This window comes from Bidens hawaiensis, unplaced genomic scaffold, assembly GCF_021521415.1.
Source record: "Bidens hawaiensis isolate Kalapana, Puna unplaced genomic scaffold, B.hawaiensis_p1.1 tig00006520_1, whole genome shotgun sequence".
Taxonomy (NCBI): domain Eukaryota; kingdom Viridiplantae; phylum Streptophyta; class Magnoliopsida; order Asterales; family Asteraceae; genus Bidens; species Bidens hawaiensis.
In genome coordinates this window covers 124,630-133,378 of record NW_027491437.1, presented here as the reverse complement: position 1 = coordinate 133,378, position 8,749 = coordinate 124,630, and the positions used below count along the sequence as shown (strand labels likewise).

At 37.9% G+C, this 8,749-nt stretch overlaps 1 pseudogene; it reads right to left on the bottom strand.

The window, feature by feature from the left end:
- Positions 1–4,639: 4,639 nt before the first annotated feature.
- On the bottom strand, positions 4,640–8,710 carry LOC143632617 (putative disease resistance RPP13-like protein 1; annotated as a pseudogene).
- Positions 8,711–8,749: the final 39 nt, after the last annotated feature.

Sequence of the window (8,749 nt, the reverse complement as noted above, 5' to 3'; positions counted from 1 at the left end):
ACATACCACACCCAAAACCCAAAATAACCCCATCTTCCAAACCTTTTTTTAAAAACATGGCTGGAAATTGGTACCCAAACCTAGATTCAGATTACAGTTACGACGATTTATGGTCGGCACCGGACCAAGCGATGTTTTATTCGGGGTCGCAACAATCATCCGGCTTTCAACCATCCAACATACAACCGTCTCCTAACTTTGTAGTTCCGGAGACACAAGAACCAGAAGGTGAAGCTGCGGGACAAAGACGACGCGTCCACTGGAAAAAACAAGTTGCAACGGACGGGTCGGGTTCGGCTTCGACTGGAAGGACGAAACGGAAAACCACTCCGTGGTCATCGGATGAGAAGGAAGCCCTGTGTCGGGCTTGGATAGTCATTTCTGAGGATCGGCGTTGCGGTAATTGTTTTAACGTTTTTAAAAATGATTTTTAATAAAAAAGTTAAATAAAAAAGTTAAATGACTTACAAATTTATTTATGCATTTTGCAGCGGACTACCAAAAGAGCAAGGTCTTTTGGACAAAGGTTAGGGAGCCGTTCTATTCGCTCGTTGGGAGTACAGAGCGGAACGCCGATATGATTTCGGGTCGATGGACCGAAATCAGAAAATTTGTCGGCTTGTTTTTACTAATCTGTTCAACAGGAACGCCGGTCGTATGAGACCAAGTGGCAGTGACGATTTGGCGGTTTATAATTTCACTGTCGAAGAGTGGAAGCAGGAGTGCCTGCGGAGGTATGGGACGGTGAAGACGTGGGACGGTTTAAAGGTGTGGGAGAGGTTGAGAAGGTGTTCTAAGTGGGTTGAGCTGGTGGCGCCGGACCTTGATGCGGAAGTAGGGCCGAAACGGACTAAAACTAGTTCGTCTGGAGCGTATAGCACTTCCGCCGGGTCGGATTGCCGGGTTGGATTCGACCTAAACGTTGCGGGGGAGGAAACGTCTTCACCGCCGAGGAGGCGGCCATTGGGAAGGGACGCCAGGGGCAAAAAACCGGCTGAGGGGGAAGCCGTAAACATCAACGATCTTGTTGAATCCCTCAATAAATTCAACAAAACCATGGAGGTGGTCTCTAATGACAAAAAGGAAAAAAAAAGAATGAGAGATTTGGAATTCCTTACAAGAGACTTCAGTAACCTAAATCCGGTCGACCAAATGCTGATGGAAAAACAAAAGGAACGTATCCGGAAGAGGTTGATCGAAGAAGACCAAGCCGAAGAATAAGAATAATGTTTTTTTTTAGTACTTTAATTTTTTTTTAGATATTAATGTGTTTTTTTAATTAATGTGTGTTTTTTTAAATAATTTATGAGTTTTTTTAATAATACGTTTTTTTAATACATTTATAAAAAAATAAAAAAAAAAACCGCTCGCGCCCCCTCTCGCGCCCCTCCACACCATGTCCCGGGGCGCGAGCACCACTACCAACACCCATCTTATCAAGTTTCTCTCTCTGCCACACGTCACAATATTATTGGCTGGCGCCCCCACTCGCGCCCCCTCTCGCGCCCCCCACACCCCTCAGCCTAACTATATATTAGTGTAAACATGTCTAGTTTGAATTATATCATAACCACATATCCAATTGGAAAGAAATTACAAATAGATAGTGACATTTTGCACAACTACACATGGATGTAAAAGTGAGTGGTTTAAATGAAAAACATCACATCAACACCCATCTATAGATAGAACCTATATCAGATGCATATGCACCGTCTGTTATAACCTAATTCTTGAAATTACAAATAGATAGTGACATTTTGCACAACTACACATGGATGTAAAAGTGAGTGGTTTAAATGAAAAACATCACATCAACACCCATCTATAGATAGAACCTATATCAGATGCATATGCACCGTCTGTTATAACCTAATTCTTCAAAACAGTTAGGTTTAGGACGAAACCTAGAAATCGATCACTGATACAGTCAAATCAATTTCTTTGCAACGATTTGGTCCAATAAATTTATCCATAGATGAAATCCTTACTCAGCATCGCTGCGAAGATGAAAGCATGAATCTTGAGCCAAATCTATATATGGTAAAGTATCCCTACCTCTACCGTCTGTTATAACCTAATTCTTCAAAACAGTTAGGTTTAGGACGAAACCTAGAAATCGATCACTGATACAGTCAAATCAATTTCTTTGCAACGATTTGGTCCAATAAATTTATCCATAGATGAAATCCTTACTCAGCATCGCTGCGAAGATGAAAGCATGAATCTTGAGCCAAATCTATAAAAGAATATATGAAATCAACCGAATGCTTCTTTCATGGTTATTGCTATATATGGTAAAGTATCCCTACCTCTACCTAGCAAACGTTATATAATCGTGTGTGAGAAGTGATTGTGACACCTACACAATCCTTTATGTACATGGAAGTGTTTGAAACAAATTGGGTGCAAATTGACATGGAGATTTATAGACGATTATGTAATATGAAAACTATCGTAAACATGTCTAATTTGAAGTATACAATACAATTTGAAAAAACTATGGACGACTCATACGGAAATGGACAAACAAACAAAATGAAAGGGGTAATTAGATTAGACAGAGAGTAAAAAGGAGGGTCCAAATGAAAATTTAGCACAACTTCGGTCTATAAATATTAAATAAAACCTAGTTCTTGTTCATCAGACGCCCCAATCTGTCTTTTCTGTTACAACCTAATTCTTATCGATGGTCGTGATTCCATTGTAAGTGTTCTTAAATTCTTGGTTCGTCCGATCTATATTTTTTGATGTTATTATGGTGATGAAGCTTCTGATTTATGATGCAGGTGGTCTGAAGAACGATTGTTAATTAACGTTGACCATGACATGTTGATTATTCATAGCATCTTGACAATTAATCAGGTATCCGTTTTTAAACGAATTCAGTTTTATGTTTTGCTTAATTAACAATCACCCAAATGCATCTGATTTTGTTCATATCTAATGTTGATCTCTTTTTGCATGTCTGGGGTTTTCTAATCATTGAGGTGGACCATTGTGGGTTGTTATGCCCAACTGGGAGCTCTTGAAATGGTTAAAAGCCGCAACGTAACGGTAGCATTCGGTAGGTATGGATGTGAATTAGCGTTTTTTTTTCTAATATGTTTACGTCTAAAGTCTAAAATAGTAGATCTGGTACTAATTTGAACATTTTTTGAAGTACAGTGGTTATGTTGGCATGGGCAAGATTGATCCAAGCCGACGCATGCCTGGTCATGTAATACAATATGGTCGTTCAACCACGGATGCATGCCTGGTGATGTATTACGATTTACAATACAAGACACTCCTTTTTTTATTTTTTTATTTTTTTGGTAATTTGTGAATCTTGTTTAGATGAATCAAAGAATAAAGCAAATGAACAATTTTTCCTTTTTTAGTCACACTTTGTACATGTCACATGTAACTCTATAGAGTCATTGAATTATAGTGTATTCATAAATCTTATTTCTTTTTCTTTTTTTTATAGGCACAAAAGTAATTATTAGTGATAAATAGTATATATATAGCATGTAAATATGTGATAAATAATTAAATATGCATAATGGCTTATGCTGTGTATTGTATTACGTCAATGGTGTAATCAATCCAAAAACATCTGAAGATTAAATGTTCATTTTGCATTCACATCAATTTTACAATCTTCTAATAGTGTGATTGTAACATAAACATTTTAAATTTGAAAGAAAAACATCTTATTCAAAAACTGAATTAAAGTTCTTTAAAATCTGTGCTTAAAGTAAAATAAGCATGCCCTATTTTATATATATGTTACTTTAAATGCCCAATATAAGTTGTTTTTATCAATCCGTATATATTGTTTTTTTAATGACTAAATATTTGCACAACGTGGGATTTGAATTCTTGACCTTAACACCCTGTCACCTTACCACCCCACCCCACCAAAGTGGGAATGGCAAACCATATATATTGTGCTTTACAGTTTTGCAAAAATTTTGTAACCATTTAAACTTGTAATTGATTAATTTGGCAAACAATTTCACAGGTTTGACTTTTTAGTCAAACTTGAGTCTCCATTTTCCAAATTTACTAAAAATAAGCACAATTTTACTAGAATCTGTATCCAGCCGCCATTCAAGGATCGTTACCAGTTACCACTTATTTAACAATTAAAACATCATTATTCCTAACTAAAAGATAAAAAACTTTCACATCAAAATTGACCAATTTCAAATGAATTTACTTGCATGCAACACTTCAATCAACTATATAATCTCAAAGCCTTGAAGCATGTTAGAAACACCTATTACAATATTAATTTATATTGTATTATATAGGATTAAAGGGCTTTGCAACCCAATCCTACTTGGCTCATTTTGATTAAAAAAAGAAAAAAAAATCGTTTCAACTTGAACCTGCTGATCGCCTGATTCAATATCCAACCTGCAGCACATGTTTCTACTGGTATCTTAATTAAGTGCTTTAACTTTAATAAAACTTAACCTAAGGCTATGAAGCTACCTGGAATACACAATGAAATCTTGCTTCTAAACTTTGGCCACACTCTGATTAGTACAGCTCTCTCAGCAGCAATGATGCTATGTGTGATATGAGTAAAGTACAAGCATACCATATATTTAACAGTGACTATCCAACAAAATATAAGAATGTTTACGTATACTTCGGTAAACATGTACAATGGTTATGTTTTCAGAAAAATATGAATGCTACACACCTGAAATTATTTTACATCAAGATCTGGGATTTGTGATATAACGGGCCAGTACTTGCCTTTTCTACTATGACATTTTTTGCTCAGTTTCGGGCAGTATTTCACCCAAAAACGTGAAAGCGAAGGGAGCAGTGTTACAGGCAGATCTTTAAGCATTGGGCATGAGTAAATTACAAGTTCTTCAAGGCAAGTGAGGTGTTGCAAGCCCATTGAAATGAATTCCATGTCGGTAAAGTTAGAGACATATAGATAAGTGAGAGATGATGGAAGAAGAAATGATGTAGTGGTCCTCGTATCATCTGCCTTTGCGAATGGAATTGCTCCTGAATTTTCACCATATAAGATTAATGTAACGAGCGAGGTGGGGAAATTTTGTTTGCCCCATTCCGAAATCGGCTTCTTTAAGCCTCCTATTGAGAGGTTAGTTAAATTGGGAGGCCACAAACCACAAGGAAACGAGTAGCTCATACTTGGACAATAACTTATCCACATGTATTCTAACGATGTGAGACTTTGCAAATGCTCATGAGGAAATGACTTTAGATTCTTACAGTTATTGATTAAAAGAGATTTGAGGCAAAGAAATGGAAGAAAACCGAAACCTTGTCCGGGAATGGATTCTAAGTTATCACAACTTGAAATTATTAATGTGGTGAGATGAACTAAGCATCCTTCCGGAAGCAACCTCAGATTCGGAATTCTGTAAATCACAAGATGTTCAAGTGATGACAAGAAGTTGTCGAGAAGCCAATTCGCCTCTAGATTATCACAATCCTCAATGTTGAGAATCTTCAAAGGGGATGGAGCCTCGTGTGTTGGGAACGTTAAAGATTTAAGTGAGCCACAGCCGGATATCTTCAATTTCTCAATACTGTTTGGACAGGAGTAGGTCTCTAACTTTGGACAACTAGTGATTTCCACTTCTTTAAAAGAATACATACTAGCAACCACTTCCGCCTTTTTTTGTCCCAATGATACCAAATTTACACACCTGCTTACTTCCAACTTTTGCAAACTCACAAGAATCTTACTTACCTCAGCTTCTAATTTCCACAAGTATGTGAGTTCATCACATTGTAAAATGCGTAAATATTCTATTGCTCGAAGATGCTCTAGAACATTTACATTTAGCTGAGTAAGTCCTTTGACATCCCACACTGTCAATCTAGTTACTGATGAAGACACACTAACCATGCTTGTTAACACCACTACAGAACACTCTCTAATATATAATGCCTGAAGTGATGGTACTAACTCAACTTCTACTACATCCAGTTTTGGACAATTTATTATAGATATCTCATGAAGACAAGGAAATGAACCAGTTTTGCCAGTGCCGCTAGTTGACCATTCCTCCCAGTCCTGCATATCTTTAAATTCCAGAACTTTAAGTGATGGAAATGAAACACCACCGCAAGAGTTAGGAAGTCCAAGTAAGTCTGAACCTAGCCTTTTCAACCCATTCATGCTTTCAATGTACAACTTTTGGAGTGACGGTAAATGCCCAAGTGTTGGTAAGCATGTACATCTTCTACAACCACGTAATGTAAGTTTGGTTAAGCAAACAAATGAGGAATGCCCTACCCAACTAGGAAACTTTGTTCCCGCGTAGGATGAAATCATGAGGCTTGTCAACTTTTCAAAAGGCCTTAGCCCTTCAAGTACTTCATATTCAGTTACTTCATCCCGAGAATCAGCAAATGCATCACCCCATGTCATCTCCAAATCACGAAGACCAATCTTTTGTTGTAAGTTTGCCTCCTTCGCGTGTATTGCGTTTATCACTTTGTGTAACCCCTCAATGGTAAGTTGACCTTGAAGATGTAGTAGGCCCTTAAGATCTGATATTTTAAACTGATCATCATCTCCTCCAATAATGACTTTGGATATACTTTGTATGCCTTTTAATTTTCCGATTCCCATGGGCATCTTGTTCAACTGTGGAGTGTCACGTATGTCAAGATGTCGCAGGTTTATCAACTTTATAGTGCTATTTGGCAAGCTAGATAAGAGACGACAGCCTGAAATCAACAAGCTTTGTAAATTGTAAAGGTCACCAATTTCTTCGGGTAGACATGTGATGTCAGTGTTGGAAAAATTGAGGTACCGGACATGCTTGAGACTACCAATGGACCGTGGTACCTGTGTAATATTATAATTAGCTAGACTCAGCACCCTTAGGAATTGTAGTTGCGGAAGTAATTCTAGAAGAACCATGTTCGATAAGTAGAATCTTTGCCAAGTAAATAACCTTGTGACAGACATTGCAAAGAAAGTTCGCAAGCGTCTCGCTCTATGTAATGCCTTGAACTTTCGATACACTCCATATCTTTCACGAACAATTGAAAGGTGGTGGGACTTCTCCAAAGCTTCATTCATGTCATAAACGTCTGTCTTATCACTCAACATAATAAAGAACTCTCTTGAAACACTTGTGGCCAAGTCATTAATCAGCTCATGCATTATATATCGCGATTTATCATGGGGTGATTGCTGGAAAAACGACCTTGATTCTAGCTCTTCAAAACACTCCCTACCCAGAGTCTCTATCGGCTTGCTAGCATTTGCTTCATACAAAAACCCTTCTGCCATCCATAATAGGACTAATTCATCTTTGTCAAACACGTAATCCTTAGGAAATAAGCAGCAGTATGCAAACATTTGCTTCAAGTGTGGTGGGAGGTCATAGTAGCTTAGCTTTAGAGCCGGGAGGATCTTACTTTCATTTTGTAAGTTCCATACCTCACTATTCAACAACTCCCTCCATTCTTCATCATTTGACTTTGTTCTCAACACCCTCCCTAGTGCTCTCAAAGCTAAAGGCAATCCACCACATTTCTTTACGATACCTTCACCATATAATTTAAGGGTGGGATGTGAATCGAAGTTTTGTTCACCTAGCGCGTGCTGAGCCAATAGTGATAGAGATTTTTCATTTGACAATAGCTCAAGAGGATACGCTTGAATGGAGTCCATCACTGATGCAACCATGGTCTTCCTTGTTGTGACAATAACTTTACTTCCTAGCGCTCCAACAACAAAAGGTCGTTGGAGGAGTTCCCACTCATTGTAGTTTTCGTTCCACACATCATCTAGAACAAGTAAGAATCTTTTGTTTGCAAGTTTCTCTGTAAGGGCTAGCTGAAGTTGATTAAGAGTTTCAAATTTCTTGTCCTCCCCGCCCACATCTTTGAAAATGGCCTTGCTGATATTAAATACATCAACCTCATTGAGACACAAACCCATGACATGAGTTTAAAGTTATCCTTCACTTTCCTATCGTTGTACAATACTTGGGCCAGAGTCGTTTTGCCTATCCCACCTAAACCAACAATAGACATGATGCTGACATTTTCATTACATGGTTCACTGCCTAACAACTTCTCCAGCAATACCTCTTTATCCCCATCACGACCTACAATTCTCGATAAGTCAACCAATGAAGTTTCCTCTAATCGTTTACTTATGTTATTTGACCTCTCAACATTATTATTGATCAAACCAAGAATATTTCTCTCCTCAGCAAGATTATTCAAATTGGTAGTAATCTCATCAAGCTTAGAAGTCATCCTACTATCATACTTAATGGTATGAGGAGTGAAATTAGTACAACAATAAGTTGGATTTGAACACAATAACTTACTATTGTTGATGTTGTTGGCAGTGCCACCTGATTCTTGTTTCAGCTTGCGGCTCATAGCTTCGGTTGCCAAGTCATCGAGTATATCATCTATTTCATAAGCCAAATGTTGGAGTTTGTTTAGCCACAATTGAATCGATTTGTCTTTTATGTGCTTGTGACCCGCATCAACAAGTGCAGCTTGGATTTGGCACAAGGTGTTCTTCCATTTGTCAAGCTCAGAATATATTCCGGTAGATCATGCCAGTCTGATCGAGTCAGTAGATGCCAGTTTCTCAAACAGCACAGTGATGAATGCTCCGATAAAAATTTCAGCAACTGCCATCGGAATTTGGGAAAGGAAAGATGGAGTTGACTAGATTTATGTGGATCAAGTTAAACTTCTAACTCATAAAAATAAATAAGTGTGGCTC